We start from the raw sequence: 24,623 nt of genomic DNA on the forward strand, positions 1-24,623 counted from the left end.
CTCACTGCAGCCTCTAATTCCTGGGCTCAAGCTATCCTGCCACCTTCGCCTCCTAAGTAGTTAGAACTATAGAAGTGTGCCACCATGACCGACTAATTTTTTAAAAGACAGTTTATATAGATAGGGGTCTCACTATGTGTTGCCGGGGCTGGTCTTGTACTCCTGGCCCCAAGCGATTCTCCCACCTCGGCCTCCCAAAATGTTGGGATTACAGGCATGAACTATACACCTGACGTACAGCTTTCTTTGGCTCTCATGACTCTGTTTTCAACTCCGCTTTATATCAGTGTGGCATCCTTCCAGGCTGTGAGGTGTTTCCTGGACACTCAGTCTCAACCACTGTTCATGAACTGGTTTTAGGGTACTTTCCTATTCCCATATGAGTGGTAACGATTCATTTCCCAGAGCTTCGTTACTGTGTCATGTCTGATACCCTAGTTCCCTGTCATGGCATCAGTTACATAGTTACAGTTTTGATTATTCTTATTTTTTGGAAAGATTTTTCTTTTCTTTTGTTTTTTTCTTTTTCCTTCTTTTTGAATGCTTGGCTATGATTTATGTATTTTTGTTTTATTTTTTCTAGTACTTCTACATATTTATGGTAAGAGGGGTTCTGGGTTCGGTCAGTTCCCCATGTTGCTGGAAAGCATAGTAAAATATTAGTGCTATAATAAATGTTTTTCTATATGCCCTTTATACGCTAGTTCAATTTGTTTTTCTGGGATGAACTTATACATGTGAATCTTCTGATAGAAAAGAATGTAATTTGGGATTATGATTAATTTTTTAAAATTGATATCCAGAAAGTTTATCAGTTTACACTGATACCAGTAGTGTCTGAGAATACATGTTTCAGAGACATGCTGAAACTTGAAGGTTGAAAAAAGTTTACCAAGTGAAGAAGGGGGAAAATGCATTCCAAGCAGAGGGAACAGTATGTAAAAATGCAGAGAAATATTCAAAAATGTATTTCATAAGTTACAAGAGATTCGCTAGGGGATAATGAAAAGATTATGGATATATGAATTATAAAATCCTTGCCTTATCACTTCCTTACCCACATCCTAGGAAGGTGGGCAAATTAACTAATTTTGTAGACCTGATTTTTGTTGCCTGTGAAATGATGGTAATCCACATTTTAGGCTTCTTGTGAGTATTAAATAAAATAATGTTAATAGAGTACCCAGTAGGTGATCATTCAATGGTAAGTTATATCTTATAATGTCAAGCCTAGAATACAAGGTCTAGAAGGGTTTATTTAGAACTAATAATTTTTTTCCTTTAAATGTTTGTTAGAATTCACTAATAATATTAAATCCGTTTGGCCAGGAGTTTTCTCTATGCAAAGATTTTTAACTAAAAATTAAAAACTAAAAATTAAGTTTCTTTTATAGATAAAGGTTTATATATTGCCTTCTGAATTAGCTTTAGTAGTTGTGTGTGTGTGAGTGTGTGTGCATTTTTTTTTTTTTAAGGAATTGGTTCATTTCAACAAAGTTGTCTAATTTACTGGCATAAAGTTATTCACAATAATTTATTTTTACCTTTCAAATATCTATAGATTCTACGATGATGTCATCTCTCTCATTCCTGATATTGGTAATTTGCGATTTCTCTCTTATTCCTGATCAGCTTGAATAAGTTTGTCAATTTTATTGCTATGCTCAGAGGGCCAGCTTTTGTTTGTACTGATTTCCTCTATAGTTTTTCTGTTTCATTCTTCATTTATTTCTGTTCTGATCTTTATTATTTATTTTTGTTTGCTTACTTTGGCTTTGATTTTATTTTCTCTTTGTAGCTTTTTTAAGCTAAAAGCTGAGGATATTGATTTGGGACATTTCTTCTTCACTAATTTATGTATTTAGCACGAGAAATTTGTTAGTGCTATCAAGCACTGCTTTAGCAGCCTCTCACAAATTTTGACCTGTTGTGTTTTTCATTGTTTAGTTAAAAATACTTTATATTTTTATTTTGTATTTCTTCTTTATCCAAAGAAGTTTCCATATCTTTGAAAATTTAAAGACATCTTTCTGCTAATAATTGTTCTCTGACCATTATAATGAGAGAACATATTTTGTATGACTTGAATCACTGAAAATTTATTGAAACATTTTTTATGGTTCATATTATGGTCTATCTTGGTAAGTGTTCTATGTGCAGTTAAAAAGAATGCATATTCCGTTGTTGTTGGGTGAAATGTTCTGCAAATCTCAGACAAAGGTCAAATTCACTGAGGATGTTTTTCAAGTCTTCTATATCCATTCTGATTTTTCTGTCCACTTGTTCCATTAATTATTTATCGGGAGTGTTTGTTTATATCTTTGTCCTGTGTCATGAATTTGTCTGTGTCTACTTGCAGTTCTATCAGTTGTTGTTTCTTTTTTGTTGTCCATAGCTTTAATAACTCTGTTATTAGATGCACACATATTTAGGAATGTTTTGTACTCTTAATGAATTGCCCCTTTATCATTATGAAATGTTTTTAAAAATTCTCATTATCATTCTTTGCTCCGAAATCTACTTTGCCTGATATTTATTTAGTCATTCTTAAAACATTAGCATGGTATAATATTTCTCATACTTTTCTTTTTAATCTGTTTGTGTCTTTAAAGTGTTTTTCTTGTCAGCAACATATCATTGGGCTTTACGTTTTTAGCCAATTTAACAGAATTTACCTTTGAATAGGGGTTGGCAGGTTATTGTCACTTTATCTGGTTGTCAGCATGATCAGGTTTAAGTCTATTATCTTGCCATTTGCTTTCTAATATCCCATCTATAGATTTTCCTCCTTTCCTCTTTTTCTGCCTTCCTTTAAGTAAGTATTTTTCACAATTATAATTTATTTATTTTGGTGGCCTTTATTTCTTTACTTTGATAATTGCATTAGAATTTACAGTAAACATTTTAAATAATCACAGTTTACCTTCAAGTGATATTATACCACTTCATGTTTAGTTTAGAAACTATAACTGTATACATCCATTTCTCTCCTGGTCCTGTGCTTTTGTTGCTTTACATTTTATTTTCACACGTGCTATAAACCTCTCAGTATTACTATTATTTCATTTAAGCAGTCAGTTATCTTTTAAAGAAACTTAAATAACAAGAGAAAAATCTATTTCAAACATTTCAGCCTTATATTTCCGTAAACGCACACAGGCACAAAATATAACCTAAATACTGCAGATAATTACAGGAGGGCTTGCCCATTCAGAGACCCCAGCTTTAATAAATAACATTGTCAAGTAGACAATGGGAGTTCAAAAATACTGAAACTGGAGGTATTGGTCTTAATATGATTTCATTTGCAATAATATTTGTGAGTCTTATGGATACTCCTAAGAACAGACCAATATAACCTGGTTGTCTCCTTGTCAATTATCTAATTTCTGAATTGGCTAAAGCCTTGATTTCTTACATCAGACCATTTAAACGAACGGTTAACTGCTCATCTCTTCCCTTCCCATCCCTAGTTTCATTATTTATATAATACCTTCTGTTTGAGGATGAGAATATAAAATTATTTGTGTAAATAATTGTTTTCCTACAAGTGGAATTATTATTTTACTTCTACTTGTATATTTTTATGAGCACTCTGTACACGTTTATTAATTTTTAAATTTCTGATTTGTGCTTTAAACACTATAATAGCAACTGAACAAACAAGTGATTGTTCAACAAATAAGCCTTGTGGCATCATTTATTATGTTTAACCAGACAAAGGTACACATAATTTTGTGTAATTTAAACAATTAATTTAAATTAAAAGAAAAACATTACAAAAATGCAACGATATAGTTGCGTGAGTTGCCCACTTTATGATAAAATTAGAGCCCAGATGCCCACTGTGCCAAAATGTTAATTTGGCACCATGACTAAATTAAAAAATTGCTGAAAAAGTTGAATGAAAAGTCACACTTACTCTTTGAACATTTATAAATTCTTTCCCATTCATATGTGTTAGAGTCATTTTAGTGAATCTTTATGAGTGAAGGAAGACAATGCAGGTGCTTTCCTTATGATATCCATGTGAGATGAGAAGAGCATTGCTATCTTTGACAAGGTACTTAGACAAGACAAGAAAATAAGGAGTTCCATGATTACAACGTTAATGGATGAATTTTATTTTCTTTCTTATTATTCTGTTGTGTCTGTCTTGCCTTTCTTGTCTGTATGCTCAACCAAACATATAATTTTAATTTTATCTTTTGGAAATTATGGTTTAATTTAGTATTTTCCATAGAACAATTATGAGTAGGAAAAATTTTTAAGTAATCAGTAATTACATTGTAGTTCAGATTTAAATATTTTCTACTTACCAGTGAACACAGGAGGAAAAGGAAACACAATATAAATGGCTGTGCCAGTACAAAATGTGTTGTGCCAAGTTTACATTATGGCATTAATTGAAATATTTTGCTAATATACAATTCTTGTCATTTTTTGCAATTCTACTTCATTATTTATATTGTTTAATTGTTTAGTGCCATCAACATATTTGGAAATAAAAGTGTGTTTATAATTTTTAAAATAATAAATAAAATAGCAGGGAAATGAATTATTAAAATGAAGGCTCCCAGCCATGTATAAACAGTTAAACAGCTATAGCTAGTTTTTCTGGGGGTGGGGGAGAGGCCATAACACTCACATACTTGTTAATTGCTTTTGAAAATCTTAATGCATTTGACTTAAATCAATACCAATATCTTCTATTCAGACTTCCTAATATGCATGTTTTTTATACCTTTGTAAGATGGACATTGGAAATAGTGTGAAGACATATAACATCATCTTTTCTACATACCCTGCAAAGTAGAATTTGGCATAAACCTGGCTCAACTTGTACTACATTCAAGTGAATTCATTACTGTCGGGGCCAGAAAAATATAAGAATATCAAAGATGTGATTCTTCTTTAACATTGATCCTCAAATTATGGCATGATAGCAAGACCCTGTTATGCTCTAATCTCCAACTGAATAGTCCACATATATAACAAAGCAGTGGTTGTATATTAATCCTAAACTATGTATTCTGTCTCATAGCAATATATAGATTTTTTTCCCCTCATTTCCTCCATATATTCAAATTACAGAATCTACCTTGTCCTGAGATTGACATCCTGACATGATGATGAAAATAATCAGGTTAAGGGAATTTGACATGCCACCAATCCTTTCTTAATTTATTTAGGATCCCAGTCTGTATCAGGAATTATGTCAGGCATTTGATATTTAAAGTTAAATAGAGTGAATTTTCTAATCTCAAATATCTTAATGTCTGTAAGAAGAACAGACATGCGAATAATATATGTCTGTCATATATTTCTAGCACCTAGTTCAGAACCTAGCATACTGAGGGCAATTTAATAGTAACAGTACCTCTACTGGTAATAATAATAATAATGTCTGACTCTGAAAGTTTATTATATACTAGGAACTTTTCTGAGGACTTTATTCATTTATTGCTCTTAAAAATGCCATCATGTAGATGCATAAGTTGTCCATTTTCTTTATGGCAAAACAAGTTCAGATGCTCATTGTGTCAAGGTGTTAATTTGGTACCATGGCCAGCTCTATCTGGTGCCACAGAGGAAAGCTTCACAGATGTGTTGAACTCTGACAAAAACAATACAAATTTACCAGGCCCCCCAAAAAAAAAAAAAAAAAAAAAGCAATGGGTAGGCAAAGGGAACAACCAGTGTAAGAGGCAGGAGAGATAAAAAGGATAGAACTTTGAGTATTTCAGTCAACTGGAACTTTAGGTAGAGAATGAAAATGAGTTTGCAGAAGCAGATAGGTGGTTGATCCAGGAAGGAAGATGTTAATTGCAATAGTAAGGGTTTGAATGTGACAAAGAGGAGGGATTAGTTATACGAGATATTTAAAAGATAAGGACCACAGAACTTACTGATAAAAGATATGAAGAAAAGGAAAAAGATTCCAAGGAATTCTAAGTTTCTAGCTTGGGTGAGTAAGTGAGTGAGTCATTCAAAAGGATGAGGAGGTTGAGTGGGAAGACTAAAATTTCAGTTTTGGGTCAAGTGATTGTGAGCTGTCTATCAGATATATAGGTGATATACCCAGTAAACACATATATATTTCTCAGAAGAGAAAGCTGAACAGGAAAAACAGAAATAGCACTAGTGTGTATGTTGTTTGCTAAATCCAGGAACAGAGATGAGAGGACCCTTAGGATTGCACAGAGTGAGAAGAGAATGGGTAGAGCGAGAAGAGGAAGGCAAAAGAAATCAGGTAGCAAAATAGAATGAGAAGGAAAGACAAGAATTATAGGAGAAAGCAAATAGAGACACAAGAGAAATTGGTGTTTTTGAAAGCAGGACATCTCTCTTCCCACGGAAGAGGCAGCAGAGATGGAGGTACCACACCTAAATTGTTCCTTAGTATGAACTCAGTATGAAAATACACAACCAGGTGAAAAAAGGTTAACATCTCAACTGAATATTTAAAAGTTATGTTTCTGTTTTATCCTGAAAATTGTTTTTTAATCTGTCTTATTAGTCTGAATTCATCAATGATATGAAATCTATAATCATTTGAATATTTCCATTCTCTTGGATAGCTTGTTAGATGTTAGGCATACATTTAAATAGGTAGAGTTTAATTTTTTTTATCTTATTTTACAATGAAGTGTCCTAAAGAGATAAACAGTAGTATATGCAGAGGCTACTGTACAAAGCGCAAGGTTTTGTCATATATATTTTTGAAAATACTTATTGAATAATTAATACATAGGTAAAACAGGGGTCTATTACTCAATCCTTTCCAGGTAGTATTGGTCACAATGGACTCATTTAATTTTAGAACATCTATTTTAAATGTTACCTTAACTTAGCCTCCGCAGAATTAAACTAATGCTTAAAGAATGGAGCATATCTAGGGCAAAATACTCCCAATCCCTACTTTAGAATGATGCAAATCAAGTATCTTATTTGAAAAGTTAAATCTCACAATTCCTTTAGGAAAACTTTTAAAACCTGGGAACAATAAAATGGTATTGTATATTTTCTCGAGTGACCAGAAAACCACAAGTATTTAAATTTAGATATCTGACAGGGAAGTGTTACATGTCTGTGGCAGGATTAATTTTTGCTCTGTCAGATCTGACCTGGTGCTATAGTTATTTTAAGCTCTGGAAATACAGAAGCGTTATGGTTGCCAAATACTAGGTGCCATCTAGTGGCCATTCAGAGTTAAGACAAATATTCACAATAATTCAAAAACTTCAGTTAAATCATGGTGAGTTACATTTATTGCTTTGTGAATTATACAATCCAGCTTTTCCAGATTTCAAATTCCCTAAATTTACATCGCTACAAAGGAAATATCCTTCCGGGCTATTGCTGTTAGTGTTAGAATATTGATTGGTTTAATTTTTTGACTTCAGGTCAAGAGATTTTCTTTCTTGATTTTAGTAGAAGGGATATTGCCCATATAATACCTTCTAATTAAAGTGAGTGTTGGAGAGATTTTATTGTTTCCCAAAAGGCTCAAATTTATGTTTTACTTTTCTTCTCTAAATTAGAGTTGTTTAAAATTTGAGGATGCCATTCCAAGGTAGACTAAGGGTCAAATAGAAGCATGTGAGTGATATTACTAATTCCAACAGTCAATCATTTTGAATGTGGAAAATTATTAGCTTTGGATTTGTGTAAAAGATAGATGTAAAGTTACATGAAAACCATTAACATTTTGGAATTCTTAATTAGGACAAATTTTGATCCAGTGAGAAATGTGGACAAAATCCAGGTTTGGTTCTTTCCATCTCCAAGAACTTGGTTGAAATAACAAATTGATAAATTATAGTATAATTGTCCTTGATAAGCATAATAATTTGTGATAGCATTATTTGATATTGATACTTATTCTAACAATGAAGAAATAGTAAATAAGATTATAACTCATTTTACCAAATCAAAGTGAAAACTGAAAAACATTAAACACTATTATTATCTTGCCATCTGGCATTTATATACATTTTTTATATAGTTTTGATGCAGCACATTCATTTTATTTTGGCAACAGTGAATCATTTATTTCTTTTGAGAAATCATATTCAATTTGGGAAACTGCACATTAGCTCTGTGGTAAAGAAAAGGTTTTATTAAAGTTCTGTAATTTGGACTGGAAAGACACCATTTCAGTGTCAGAATCCTATTGTGCCTATGGGAAATAAAATACTTAGAACGCATAAATATCATATGTTTAGTAGGGATTATATATAAGATGCCTGGGAAAAGGCAATTTTCAGTCAGTTAAAAAATAATTTATTTATTTACTTATTTATTGAGACAGAATCTCCCTCTGCCACCCAGAACGGAGTATAGTGGCACGATCTCAGTTCACTACAACCTCCACCTCCTTGGTTCAAGTGATTCTCATGTCTCAGCCTCTGGAGTAGCTGGGGTTATGGCTGTGTACCACCACACTTTGCTAATTTTTATATTTTTAGTAGAGATGGGATTTCACCATATTGGCCAGGCTGGTCTTGAACTCCTGGCCTCAAGTGATCTGCCTGCCTCCCAAAAGTGCTAGGATTACAGGCATGAGCCATCATGCCTTCCCAACAAATATTTATTGAATATACACCATTAGCAAGGAGCTAGGAATATGTCTGTGAACAAGATAGACAATGTTATCACCTTTAAGAGGATAGTGTCTTAGGGGTATTATTTATGAGAGATATATGATGGACAAGTAAAAACTAAACATTTCAGTTAGTAAAAAAATTAACTGATCGTGGATTAGAGAATGAGAGACTATTTAGATGCAAAATAGAAAAATAATTAAAAGGTCCTTAATAATTTACTTGATGATTTGAAAATATTGGAAACGACTTTTATAGGCACTTCTGTATGCACTTTATATTCAGACAGTAGTTTGATACAATATTCCTTCCTATCATAATGCATGCTGTTATAATGAGTTAACACCTGTCTGAGTTTTAAAAATTAAATACTAATGAAAGCAGAAACCCATCAACTATTACTCTATGCCTCACTGTATAAAGCTCTGAGGAGATGTGTGTAACCAGGTTATTGAAATATTTAACTCAGTAGGATATAACATAAAATTATTTTGTTTTATTTTTTTACCAATCACTGCCCCAATAAGGACTATGTTAAATCTTATTTTCCTGATGGTTAGCATATTTTCTACAAATTTTAAAGCAGATTTCCAAAGCTTTGCAGTCATTTACAGTTTTCATAGTCTATAATTTTAATACCAGATTCAGTAATTTTAATACAAGATGATTCGAGTTGAGTTATCTGCAGCAGCATCTATTTAATCAGTAGGAAGTGGGTGCATCCCTTGCCATGCTACATAAGGGGAGTGGCAGTTTTGATTGTTTGGAAGATGTGGGACAGAACAAGTGCTAAATTCAGAGAGGACAAGAGAGGCCTGATTTGAACACTAAAATTTCCAAAATGAAAGATGGAACAATGGTAGAGAGGTATTGTGATGGAGATTAGTATGTGTGACACATTAAACCATTGCTTAACTTATGATCAAAGTAGATTTTGACTCCCCTGCTTTCTTCAGCCTTAGTAATACTCAGCATAGCCCAGGGATCACAGCAGGGAGTAAATAGTGTGATTTTAATTTTAAGTTGCAGGCCCACTAATAGTTTCCCAGGTTCAAATACAAGATATCCAAGGAGGTGAAGGACTGGGAAAGGTTGGATAGAAAAGGGAGATTGCTGAATGCAGTTAAACAACCAATAAAGTGTCTCACTAACTTACTAGTAGCTGGTTATTTCAAACACAATTGGTCACTTTAGGTAGCATTCTGAACTTTTTAAAGTCATTTATAAAATACCTTATATTTGTTATAAAATACCATTTCCTTACTAAAAAAGTGATGAGTAAATAAAATCACTTTTTGAACTTAGACTTTTTTTGTTATGTCTATTTTATTTGTAAAACATGCATATTGAAACTATGCCTAGAAAGTTCTTTCAGTTTCTTACAGAAAGTAATTCTATAAATACAAGGTTCTATTATTATTTTGTAGTGGGTGTTAGACAATACAAAGCTTACATGACTCAGTTATATTTGCATAGCGTTTTTAATTTTTTTAGCACAATTGTCTCTATAATAGCATAAAATGCCATTGCGGAGATAATGCTCTATTGAATTGGAGCCCACAGAAATCTGTGTGAATATGCATTTAGAATCTCTGTATCACACCTTATTAATGACAGTATAAGTGTTAAATTTTATTGCTGTAAGAAATTTTAGCTCTATTTATATATTTTCATGTTTGTTTCTTTTATGATAGAAGCAAAGGGAGGGGAGATTAGGCATGGATGAGACTTTTAATGGAGGTTTTGGTGATAAAATATTTGAATTTCTATTTTCATCATTGAACACTACTTGGTCAAGTGAGGAAACACATGGGTCTCTCTCTTTCGAGACCTCTTTTCTCATTTGGGAATACAGAAAAAGAGCTCATATTAATGATATTTACAAATATGCTACAAAATATTCATTTTGTCTCTGTGATAGAAATCTTTCTAACATTGATTATATGCATTCCAATATTCATAAAATTAGATAAATACAGTAGCATTTGCTTGAGACAAAGCAATATGAAGTAAAACTTCCAGAGATATTTATGGGAAGGAGAAAAAATATGACAGGGATTAAAAAAGAAGTACAATAGACCTGTTTAAAGCAAATGAAGCAATATAAACTAATTTAGTGTAAGTAGCTGCTAGGAAAAGGATAGGTCACTGATTCGGAAGTGCTGGCAAGGGAAGAGCGTGGTTTCTTTAAGTAATATGGAAGAGGGGAAGGCAAGTGCTGGGTAGAGAAGGGTGTGGTCCCTGGCTAGGGCTCCACCCCCATGGACCTAGGTGAGGACAGGCACTTCCTGCCCAAATGTTGCATTTCCAGAGATCACCCTGGCCTGCCACACCCTCATCCACCCCAGACCCAAGCAAGACAGAGACAGAGGCAGCTGGAGGTGGAGAGAAGCACCAGTGGAGGAGCACACAGAGGCACCTGGACTTGGAGAGGAGCACATGGGTGGAGGAACAGAGAGGCGGCTGGAAATCAGAGGAACACACCAGCAGGCACTGGCAGGCTGACCAGCCACTAACTGGCAGAACGAGGCAGAGTTTCGCCAGGGCAGTCAGAGGAGAGCCCAGGTTGAGTATTCTGTCTCAAGGGGAAAACCATCTCCCTTCTGGCTCCCCCATCCGCTGAGAGCTGCTTCCACTCCGTTAAACCTTGCACTCATTCTCCAAGCCCAGGTGTGATGCGATTCTTCCAGTACAGCAAGGGAAGAACCCAGGATATGGAAAGCCCTCTGGCCTTGCGGCAAGGTAGAGGGTCTAATTGAGCTGATTAACACAAGTCTATAGATGGAAAAACTAAATGAGCAAAACTAAAAGAGCACCCTGTAACACATGCCCACTGGGGCTTCAGGAGCTGTAAGCATTCACCCCTAGACACAGCCGTGAGGTCAGAGCCCCACAGCCTGCCCGTCTGCATGCTGCCCTAGAGGTCTGAAGAAGTGAGCCACACCCCCATCACACACCCTGCGAGGGGGCAAGGGAACCGTTCCCATTTCAACGGGAAGTACCGGAGTAGTAGAGAAAGACAGGAGGTATTGAAGAAAGATTTTTTTCTTTTAAAAGTTTCTTTCCTTTTGTCCTTTGCCCTTGTATTTTTGGAGGACTAGATGAAAACTATTTGAAGGCTAGCATTAGGAAGGTTTAAGTTCATGGGTTCTTGCCTTACAGTTAAATTGGACCGTCTGCTTACATGTAATAGATTTGCTTCTTGTGTTTATCTATTTCCCTCAAACCCCACTGAAATGACAGTAAAGACAAAAGTAAAGTTTTAGGCCAAAAGAAAGAATAAAGTTTGGGGGAAGAGATGAAAAATGCATAAAACCTTTCAACAATTTTTTGAAAGAAGGAAATCAAAAGGAAGATTAGCCAACTAAAGGTGGAACTGAGGCAATTTAAGATACATATATAGGAAGAGAAGGGTAAGCAAGAAAAGCATCAGCAACTTGCTTCAAGAGTCTCTGAAAACTGGTGATTAGAAGCATCAGCTAATTGACAAAAGGTGGAAGATGAGATTGTTGGTCTTATTCAGAACAATTGAATCCCTGGGGCCTGAGAAGCTCACTACACTCCTCTCATTCTTAAAGGGCATACTCCGTCCTGATACGATGAATGATATCAGATCTTCGACAAGGGACATTCTCAAGACATTGCAGAACAACATGAAACTACTCCCATATAAATAGAGAATCCAAAAAGTGACAGACACATGACAGATCATAAATAGTAAGTGGCAGCCAGAATGCAGTTGGAATTATCTTAAAAATAACACAGAGAGTTGGAAAATAGTGAAGCAATACTTTCAAATTTCAGCCTGGCTTACAACCCCAGCCAAATTATCAATTAAGTATGAGACTAGAATAAGATGCTTCCCAGTGTACATAGACAAAAATGTATATCCCCAAAACATTTTTTTTTCTTAGCAACCTAATAAAGGTTATGTATTGGCAAAACATAAGAGTAAACATCATTTTGACCAAAATGAAACATACATTATAATTACTGATGAGTTTCTCTATTTGGGAGTTTTTTCAACCATAGATTCAATGACATATTACCTGTATACATTAAAGCTTTCTAGTTTATGGAGTACAACCACATAAAGCAAGTCAACAAATATCCAGAATTATGGGGCACTATGTTTAGTATTTTCATGTTATTGTAATTCCCTTCCTGTGGCTTCACGAAGTGGAGCTGGTCTGTTTTTAGCTAGAACTTTGCCTGCAAATGCAGTCACTTTAGGAGACTTCTGAATTGCCTTCTGGGAATTTTTTTTTCTATGCCTATTGTTACAGGAAGAAAACTAAGAAGCTAGTGTGAAAGGAAGAAAGTAATGTTTAAAGATATGTTACTCTTTAGACTTCCAAGATTTCCTCAAAGTCTACATTCTTGAAGATCTTATATACCTTTGATCTCATTAAGTATTTACTGAGCATATGCGGACAAAGTCCTCCACTAGGAAGTAGGCTTAAGATATGACCCTCCTGTCAGTCACTTTAAAGTCTAGTTCATTTAGTTTATTGTCAAGAAATACATTCCATTTCCTCCGGGCTATCCAATTTGTTGGGATATATTTGTTCATAATAGTCCCTTATGATCTTCTTTATTTCTGAGGCATCTGTTGTAATTTCTCTGTTTTCATTTTTGATTTTGAGTCTTTCCTCTTTAAAAAAAAAAATAATCCAGCTAGGGATTTGATAAATTCCTAGAAACATATAACCCACCACAACTGAATCAAGAAGAAATAGAAAGGCTGAATAGACCAATAAATTAAAAAAAAGAGAGATTGAAGTAGTAATTTAAAACCTCTCAACAAAGAAAAGCTCAGGACCAGATGGCTTCATGGCTAAATTCTACCAAACATCCAAAAAAGACTATCAATCCTTCTTAAACTCTTCCAATAAATAAAAAAAGGAAATAATTCCAAACTATTTTTTATAAGTCCAGCCTTACCCTGACACCAAAGGTAGACAAAAACACCACAAGAAAAGAAAACTTTATGTCAATATCTCTGAAGAACATAGAAGCAAAAATCCTCAATAAAATGCTAGAAAATAAAATTCAACAAGATTATAATAAAAGGATTATGCATTTTGACTGAGTTTTATCCTTGGGATAAACTGGGATTTATCCTTGGGATACAAGCGTGGTTTAACATAAGCAATCAGTCAATGTGAAACATCACATTAACAAAATGAAAGATTAAAATCACATGGTCATCTCAATAAATGCAGAAAAGTATTTGACAAAGCTCAACATTCTTTCAAAACAAAAACTCAGCAAATTCAGTGCAGAATAAAATGTACTAAAACAATAAAGGCCATGTATGATCATCAACAGGAAACACTTAAACATTTTCTTTGAAGGTTCAATATAAGGCAAAGATGCTCACGCTCATTACTTCTATTCAACATAGTGCTGGAAGTACTAGGAAGAGCAATGAGGTAAGAAAAAAAGGGAATTTAGATTGGAAAGAAAGAAGTTAGATTATCCCTATTTGCAGATGACATAATCTTACATGTGGAAAAATCTAAGTACTCCATAAAAACCTGTTAGAACTAATAAATAAATTTGCCAGAGTTGCCAGATACAAATCAACACACAAAAATCAGTTGCATTTCTTTATGCTGATAATGGCCTATCAGAAAAAGAAATTAAGAACACACGTATATTTATAATAGCATCAAAAAGAATGAAATACTTAGGAATAAATGTAACCAAGGAGATTAAAAATCTTTACACTGAAAACTACAGAACACTCATGAAAAAAATTGAAGAAGACACAAATAAATGAAAAGATATCATGGGTTCATGAACTGGAGAAACTACTATTGTTTAAATGCCCACACTACCCAAAGTGATCTATAGATTAAATGAAATTCCTATCAAAATTTCAATGATATTTTTCACAGAAATAAAAAAGAAATCTTAAAGTTAGTATGAAACTACAAAAGATGCCAAGCATCCAAAGCAATCTTGAGAAAGAAAAGCAAAGTTGGCAGCATCACACTTTCTGATTTCAAATTATATCTCAAACCTATCATTATCAAAACTGTAATCCTGGCATAAAAATAGTCACATAGGCCAGGTGCTCATGCCTATAATCCCAGCACTTTGGGAGGCCAAGGCGGGCAGATCACCTGAGGTCAGGAATTGGAGGCCAGCCTGACCAACATGGAGAAACCCCGTCTCTCTAAAAGCAAAAAAATTTAGCCAGACGCAGTGGTGTGTGCCTGTAATCCTAGCTACTCAGGAGGCAGAGGCAGGAGAATCTGTTGAACTCAAGAGGCGGAGGTTGCCATAAGCCAGGATAGCGCCATCGCACTCTAGCCTGGGTGAGAAGAGTGAAACTCCATCTCAAAAACAAACAACAACAACAAAAAAACCAGTAACGTAGACCAGTGGAACACAATAGAGAGCCGAGAAATATTTTCTACAAGGGCAACAAGAAAACACAATGGGCATAGTTTCTTCAATAAATGGTGTTTGGAAAACTGGATCTTCATATACAAATGAATGAAATTTGTTCTTTATCTTACATCAAATGCAAAAATTAATGGATCAAAGATCTGTTGGTAAGACCTGGAACTGTAAAGCTTATAGAAGAAAACAAACAGGAAAAAACTCAGCGAATAAAGTTTTTGGATATCTCACTAAAAGCTCAGGCAAACACAACCAAAAATAAACAAGTGCTACTACACCAAACTAAAAACCTTCTGCAAAGTAAAGGAAAGAATAAATAAAAGGTAACCAATTGTTTTGGAGAAAATATTTGTGAATTATAAATTTGATAAGCAGTTAATATCCACACTATACAAAAACTTCACAAAACTCGATAGCAAAAAAAAAAAAAAAAAAAATTTAAAGAAAATTCTCCTATTTAAAAATGGGCAAAGGACCTGACTAAACATTTCTTCAAAGAGACATAAAAATGAGCCACATATTTATGAAAAGGTTCTCAATATAACTACTTATAAAGAAAATGCAAATTAAAACTGCAATGAGATACTATTTCACCTGTTAGGATGGTTATTATAAAAAAGATAACAGATAAGTGTTTTACAAGGGTATGGAGAAAAAATAATCATTTTCTATTGTTGAGGGAATATAAACTGATGCAGCTATTATGAAAAACAATATGAAGTTTTCTTAAATAGAACTGCCATAAGACCGTAAATTCTTCTTCTGGGTATGAACCCAAAGGAAATGAAATCAGTACCATGTAGAGATATCTGTACTTCTAAGTACATTGCAACATTATTTGTAATAACCCAAATGGTGGTTGCCTATATAAATGATTACATACACCAATTATATATGTATAGGGTATATATAAATATAAATATAAATTTATTATGTGGGTGCGTATATCTATATCTATATCTATATCTCTTGCCATTCATGATAATATGGATGAATTTCTAGGGCATTAGGTTAAGTGAAATAAGTCAGACAAAGACAGATACTACATGATCTCAATTATATGTAAAATCTTAAAATAAAAGGTCAAATATATAGAAACGGCAGAACAGTGGTTACCGAGTCTGGGGCAGATTGGGGTGGGTAGATAATGGAGAGAAGTAGATCAAAGTATAGAAAGTGTTCTAGGATGAAGCCTCCAGAGCTGATGTATATTATGAGGACTATAGTTGATATTATATCAAATACTGGAAATGTGACAGAATATATCTATCCTATTATACGATGCTCATAGACCATAAACTTACAAATGTAAATTTTTCTCTGCTTCTTCGAGATATATGTAAAACTTTTTGAAACTTTCTTGACAGTTTTACAACCCAAGAATGTCTTTCTCAGGGGCCTTGGAGCCATCTTTCTGAAATGTAAACATGAAGGGAGATGGCACCCCTATCTCCAGTTTCTGTGGGAACTTGGAAGCCTAAATGGTAGCTACCCTGCTCTAAGTTCAAAACAACCTCCTGTCATAAAGACATGAGTCTGTTTCTCCCTTGTGTAAACCCAATTACTAGGTGAATGTAGGATAAACTATGCTGCAAGGATTCTTACCTGATGACTAGTTATCATTTGCCTTGAAAATGTATGAAATGGGTTGTATCTGAGGGTGCCTTTAAAAGAGGGTGCAATTTCTTTCTGTGTTTATGATCTCCTAGTAGATTGCCTTTGATGTGCATCGTATTCTGGTTTAATGCTTATTCAGTAATAAAACTGTTTTCTTTCTCATCTACCTTTGTGGTGAGATTTTTGGGTTAGGAAGATTTTGCTTTTAGTTATATTTCCTCAACAACATGTAAGTGTTTTCCAAATATGGCTGTTAAATATGAGTCACACACTCTCTCCAGAGATCGCTGAGTTAGAATTTCTCAGGGTCTAAGAATTTGTGTGTGTATGTGTATTTTAATGTTCCCTGGTAATTCTGATGGACAAGCAATGAGATCCCTGACTAATTTATTATTTGTGTTGACTTATATAAACATCTACAAATTTCAGGCATGTGAAATATTTGGTGCTCAACAAAAACATAAACTCCTAAATTGCAGAGGCTCTATCTTGTTTGAATTTTGACTTCTATCTAAGATCAGGTAATAAGGGTATTTGCCACATAGCAGTGACTCAACAAATCCTGTTTTGTTTGGCATTTTGACAATGCCTTGAGGAAAAATTTTATAATCTCTCTCAGAAACTTATTTCAATTTATCTCTCTTTTATCTATCTTTAGTTACTTATTCTGAATTCCTAGTATTTCTCTTAAAGTCTTATAATCTCTCCTTAGCATATTAATTAGCATACTACATCATAAATTTAATTTTCAAAATTGAAACTCTACTTGGAATTATTATTATTCGGGTCCATCTCATTTGTTCCTATTTAATTACCATAAGAAAACAAAGAAAAGCAAAACATTCAAACTATTTTCCTTAATTTTCTGGCAGTTGTAAAATGTGATAGTGCAATAAAATATTTTCAGTTATATGGTACCTTTTATAAAAATATTTACTCATTTACTAATATAATAGCGTAATTTATGAGATTCATAGGAATTACACTCATTGTATGGGTGGGCAAATTTATTTTGCACAGTAGCCTGTGTTGGGAATATAAATAGGAAAGAAGTAGTTTATTTAAATATTTAAACTAATTAAAAATTTTAAACTGCCAAATAACTATGTCAATATCCAAGTTTATTTCTAAGTTTTCCTGTCTCATCCTAATGCAAGCTTTATTATGACAAACTTTTCCAAACTAATGTATATATTTGTGCTTGGATTTCATATTAATGATATGTGTTTATTATTCTGCCCCAATTCTTTTTTAAACAATGAGCAATTGAATGTTATAGGAAGGATTGAAGTGTCACAACCATTTATTGATTGGAAATAGACCACATTATGTAATTTTTGTCAGTTTCTCTCAAAGATTTCCTGGTCGAACTCATCAAAATTACTCATTGTTAAAGTAGTGCCTCGGGGTTTAGTTCTTGGACTCTATTTTTTTTTCCAGTTATTTAAAACCTGGGTTCATTTGGAGGCAATGCTAATTATCAAATTTGTGCTGCTATCACGTGTTCGGGTGGTGTTTGTGTGTTTTATAAACCGTTTGCTTATGCAACTTCCAAAAGAATCTTCAAATACCATATTACCAAGTTGAATATTATCTAATTAACCAACAAGGCCTGACAGACTGGGAGGTTATCATGAAATAATCACAGCCCTCAGGTGCTGTGAGGCACTGGGTGCAGCTAAGTGTCTCTAATTCCCCAAGGGTGTGATTAGCGCATTATAACAATGCTCCCTTGAGTTGTTTTATTGCTTTTATAAAAAAGTCTTTATTGTGGAGAAAATGTTTATTTTTATGCAGGAGGAAGACAGTTGACAGTTTAGACTGTAGAGCGAATAGCAGTTACTTCTGCCTTGTGGTACAGGCCATGACAAAGATGCTCATTTGGAATGCTTCTCAGCCAAGCTGGGTGTTGTATGGATGAGTAAATTTATTTTTTGCAGTAGCTTGTGTTGGGAATATAAATAAGAAAGAAGTCATTTATTTAAATATTTAAACTAATTAAAAATTTTGAACTGCCAAATAACTATGTCAATATCCAAGTTTATTTCTAAAGTTTTCGGTCTCATTTAATGAGAGCTTTATCATAACAAAGTTTTTCAAACTAATGTATATGTTTGTGCCTGGGTTTATTATTAATGATATGTGTTGGGATATCAGCTCCATGTTGACTACCTCAGTACTTCTGCAAAAAGCCCAAATTTCATATAGGACAGTTGTAAACTGTGTTTTCAAGTTAATGGTGTGGGTTTTCTAAAATTAGAAAATGACCCATTTTGTAGAATAGCTGCATGTGAAAAACTGACCAATGACTCAATGCAAAAAAAAAAAAAAATACTTTGAATCATTTGGGTATTCAAATGAGTGGCTTCTGACCCCACAATTAAAGAGATCAGTTGATTTGGGAAATGCAAATGAATACCAGTGAAACTGTGAGATAGACACCAGAAAGCTTCACTTCCTTTTGATGCTTCTCTATTATCTCCCTACAAATCCAAAGCCACATCTACATATTAGAGTGAATTTCAAAATAGTCCATTGGACAGGTCCATAGGGCACCCAGTGACTTCCAGGGTTAAACAGAATAAAATTCGAACTCCTTCTGATGACTGGGAAAGCCTCACAAGAGCTGTTCCAGTGACTTATCAGACCTCATGCCTACCTCCTTTAAGATGCTCCAGTTCTGCCAGACTTCCTCCTCGTACTGGAAAAGGCCACACTTTTCTCAGGGACTTCATATGTGTTATTCTCTCTTACTAAAACATTCTTTCCTCAGGTCATCACCTTAAAGAGGTGGTGATTTCCTTTCCACTCTCCCTAAAATGAGCATTCCACACATACTCTACTCTGTTACTCTATTTTAGTTTCTTCATAGCACATATTAACTATTGAAATTATATCATTAATATGAGGCCTGTATTCACCAAGCAGAATGTAAATTCATGAAGGCAGAAACCATCTCTCTTGCTTCCACTAGAGCCTCAAATCTAATGACCAGTGCCTCACATGTAATTAACAGGCACAGGAATATTTATTTAATTATTTTATATCCAGTGTTACCATTGTTTACATTTAATTGCCTACTCATCATCTAGGCTCCTCCCTTCTTCCTAACAGAACTGAAATCTCACTTTTCAAGCCTCTGCCTCCAGCTAATCTGCATCAGGATAAGCTGGGCCAAGGCCAGCTTCAAACAATGGGTCCGTGTGGCAGGTGAGCAAGGAATAGACATGCAGGCCAATGGGAGCCAATGAGACTTGATGAGGGACTTGGCAGAGATTTCTGAGAAAGTTTTTCATCACTTTTCTAAAAGAGCTTCAAGGACAAATTTTTCTTTGTTTCCTTGAATGTTGTCATGAAACTCCCAAGGCCAATGAGTGAGAAGAAACTCCTTTATTTAATCAGGAGTGTTTACATCATTTAACAGATATTATTTCTTCACAGTAAAGATTGAAAAATTGGATTTTCATGAGAGTTTTAATTTATTATAGTGTTATCTTGTGCGGCTTCTAGTATAAAATGACTCTGGGACTCTTGAAAACAATTTTCAGAATTTCTTAGTCTCTGTTACATTCTACTTAGTCCACCAAATTGCCTTGACTTTTTATGATGTTTTCAATTACTTTTATTAGACTAAGGAAGGCTACTATGACTGTGGCTTGCATACCCAGAATTCTGTACCACAAAAATAATTTCTAATGGGTACCAAATTAGATTGAATTTTAACAGAAGGAGTTGGCCTCATGTAATGCAATCAGAAGGTCACATCTCCTCTGTTATTCTTCCCCCAATCTTATAACCCCAAGCTAATCATGAGAAAACCACAGACAAGCCCAAACTCAGGAAAATTCCACAGAATACAGCACCCTTACTCTTTGAAAGTATCAAGGTTATGAAAGATGAGGAAAGGCAGAGAAATTACCACAGATTAGAGGCGACTAAGGAGATATAATGACAGAATATGATGAGATAACTTGGAGTAGATCTGGGCACATAAAAAGGACATCAGTGAAAACATATGCAATATCTGAATAAAGCCTGTAGTTTAGTTAATGCGTTTATTATAGTGTATAGTCTGTAATTTAGGTAATGTTAATAATTGTTTTGAAAAATGTGCATGGTTATATGAGGTGGCAACAATAGGGGAAGCTGGATGAAGGAGTACTATCTTTGTTACGTTTCTGTAAATCTCATTATTTGAAAAGAAAAATTGAAATAGTTAAATATATATATACTTATATATATTTATATATATTTACCTATTTATATATATAATATATATATATATTTACCTATACATAAGTGTATGTGTGTGTGTGTATATATATATATATATATATATATATATATATATATATATATACATTATCCCAAAAGGAGAGGTTAAGACTGTCTTTACATGAAGGAGCAAAATGACTTCTATGACTTGACTCACACACAATGGTAGGTATTAAAGTAATCTCTGTTAGAATGGTTAAGATGACTCTTCTCTTGTATGATCCAAAGTAAGCAATGGTTGCTTAATATGTTGGGCTCAGACAATTTATTTGATGATCTGATTTATTGCCTAGGTTACTATAGAAATCATATAGACATGGTCAGAGTGTAAATATCACTAGTACAGGGTTCTAACAATTGATTTAAGTCCTAAACACACATATAATAGTATATGACTCAGTAAAGCAGGTTGCTCTGATAAATAAATTTAGAGAGTGCATTTTGTGTGCTGTTCCTATTTGTGCTTAATTTGAATGACAATTATTTAATTATTTTTTGTTGTTGTTCTTAGGGATCTAATCATACTACTTTCAATACTCCATAAAGTAGCTGTAAAATCAAATATATTTGTTCATGTAATTTACACAAGGGTAATGCCAAAATACGTAACTATCTTTTCTCTTCTTTCTACAAGTCACCATGGAACTGCATACTTGTGCTAAATTACATTAAATTCCTTTCACCCCCCTCCCCTACTGTATCCATATCTATGTTCTTTCTGTAAGAAATCATTTGGTAAGAGTAAAATATGAATAAAATCTCCATCTTTGATTTTGATTTTATTATTTGTTTTTTTATAATTATTTTCTTGTTCTAATACTCAAACATAAATGAAAATGCTGCCTAATCACTTAATAGCTAAAAAGCAAATAAAAGTACAATGCTGAACATTTATTATAAGGGAATAATGATTCAATTTCCAAATCCCATCAGGTTCTCATTTCTGAAATGCTGTCGCTGAGAGCTCTTTCTTGCATTGTTGTTAAGTGATCCTTTTTGCTTCGTGCTTAGTCACAATTTACATCTATTTCCCAAAAATGGCATAAAATAATATGCAAATGCCTTAATGCATTTCCAAGAAAAATATTTTCTTTTAATGACTCCTAATGAATCCCTGTTTTATGCAGGGTGTGAAAAGTTGCCATGATGTGTAAAACAATTAGGATGACAAAAAGCATGAGTTTTAAAAAGCCATTTTGCTTGTGTAGTGCATGTGAAAAATCCAGAATAAATCCTAAGGGAAAAATTAATTTTAATAACCTTTTCTTCTTGCTAAAAGTCTATGTAAATCAAAGGTGCAAAGTACTATGCATTAATAGATCAGGAATAATATGAGAGTTTGATCCTGCAGAAAAAAATTCTGTTTCGTCATCAACCTGTTACTCTATACTTGAACTAAGATGACAAATGTTTTTTTACTAAAGTAACTGTGTGTTTTGTCTCCTAGAAGCACTATATCAGGTGAAAAGCTAAAAAGGTGACCTCTTAAATAATCTTTCTTGATGTGAATTTATTTATTAGAAAACATTGTTTCTACTATAAGCCTAGTGATAGTTAAAATTAGTCCTGGAAATCCTACCTTCATTGATTAAGGGATGGTTACATTTTTAAAGGATTTTGATTTTAGGCCTTTAAATATAAATAAAATATCCCATGCAAACTCGACAACCTAATTCCAGATAAACTTTATTGATTAAAAAAGTTAAAAATATTTCAAAAGTGTAATTCATAAATTTTTTCAGGGAATGGTTACTCACAAATTCAAACATAGCCAAGAATAAACTTCCATATGATTTTAAATAGTTAAATGCCATGGAGATAGCACAGCATCTAATATGAAAGGGTCTGCATGAAGATTTCTAGAATATTTGTTTTTACTGGAAAAGTTATTTTTAATTTCTGACCCCTTTCTTCTTTATCTTTTCTTTTATACTTAAAATCCAAAAGTACCAAGTGGTGAATGCAATTTTCACAATGAATTGCTGAATGTGAAACATTTGAGGCAAAATAGAAGAGAGTGTTTCAATAATACCACAGTTATTATTGAAATCTGTGGAAGAGTGGGAGAATAGACTTGTCATTAAGAATTTATGCTTTAATGTGGGATTTAATACTTAGGTGATGGGTTGATAGGTGCAGCAAACTACCATAGCACACATTTATCTATGTAACAAACCTGCATGTCTTGTACATGTATCCTGGAACTTAAAATAAAATGAAAAAGAAAAGAATTTATGCTTTAGAATCAGACTTATTTGTATTATAATCCTGACTCAGCCATTATTAATCCTGAACTTTTGCTAAATAACTTATCCTCACTTTCATCAACTCTAGATATGGAATAATTGTAAATAGTCCCTACTTCGTGGAATCATTTTGTGATTGCATTACAAAATGGCAGTTAGTTAAAACTGTGCCTTTATAGTGGCTATGAAATGATTAAGTCTCAAGATCTTAAGAGGCTGGGTAAGAGGGATTTTTGTGTTGTTATGTAATGAGAAAAGCACCATAGCAGTCATGAAATGAAGAAATCTGATCTCTTGGGTCTCAAATAGAAAGTTCTCATCCTACCAAAAGTCATATCATGCAGCTCTTGCCAGCGTGCCAGGGCTTCAGAGTGAAGGCAGGATAGTGTTACTGTCAGCAGCAGGTATGGGTTGGAGTGTGTGGTGTTGGGGGAGGAAATGCCTGGAATGGGGCATGAAGGGCTACTGAAACTCTCCTATTCTTCTGCTTCTTAATTCTAACGATGGTTACATAAGCGTGCTCACATTGTGAAAATTCATTGATCTGCACACTTTTCTGTGTGTATGCTACACTTCAGTAAAAAGTTTATGGTTTGTGCTCTCCAACTATCTGTTCTCCTTGCATGCTTTGCTCTTCCATTCTTGTCACACATTATTTATCATCTATTTTGCCACTAGCACAAATGTTCTACATAATCTATATTGATTTTTTTGTTTGCTTGTTGTGTTCACTGTTGTAGTTCCAGCACTTAAAAATATCTCTGGCACATAGTAGGCACTTAAAACATATGTATAAATGAATGAATGAATGAATGAATAAGAAAAAAACACTGGCTACAGGTCGAATGATATTATAGAGAAAATGAGAAAGATATAAAGCAGATGTTGAGAGTAAGAGCATTGGTTTAACATTAATTCACAGAGAGTTAAGATATGTATTTACATAGCTACTTAATAATGTTTTGATCAAAATATTATTTAAAAAAATTTTAATGATGGACAAATCCATATACTGAATATAATTTAGTAAATGGAAAAACCTCCTTTTAAGGACAAGTTTTGGCAGTTGTGGGTAGCACACTTGCTTAAGATTAACCTTTGCTCCTGCAAACAGTTGCCCAAATGCACATGACACTTTTCTGATAGGTTTCACTTTCTAGCCAATTCAGTCACAGGGCAAGACCTAGATTGAAAAACCATTAGGATCAAGTGTTTTTAGGCCTCTTTAATATTGCTGAACACTCTTGCTTAATGAAAGTATTTAAACATTTTAATCACTTATCATCAAGGCTAAAATTTCCTAATTGTTTTTGTGTTTAAGTATTGAGAATTTTTATGCATGTGACCTGATAAAGCATGGATCTATGGGCAATAGCAAGAGAGGGAAAAGCATGAAGAAATGGGGATTAAATATGGGATGTGTCAAGATAATGAGGACATAAGATGGTCAAATATGAACAGAGAG

The sequence above is a fragment of the Saimiri boliviensis genome, chromosome 10 (genome assembly GCF_048565385.1).
Source record: "Saimiri boliviensis isolate mSaiBol1 chromosome 10, mSaiBol1.pri, whole genome shotgun sequence".
Lineage (NCBI taxonomy): Eukaryota > Metazoa > Chordata > Mammalia > Primates > Cebidae > Saimiri > Saimiri boliviensis.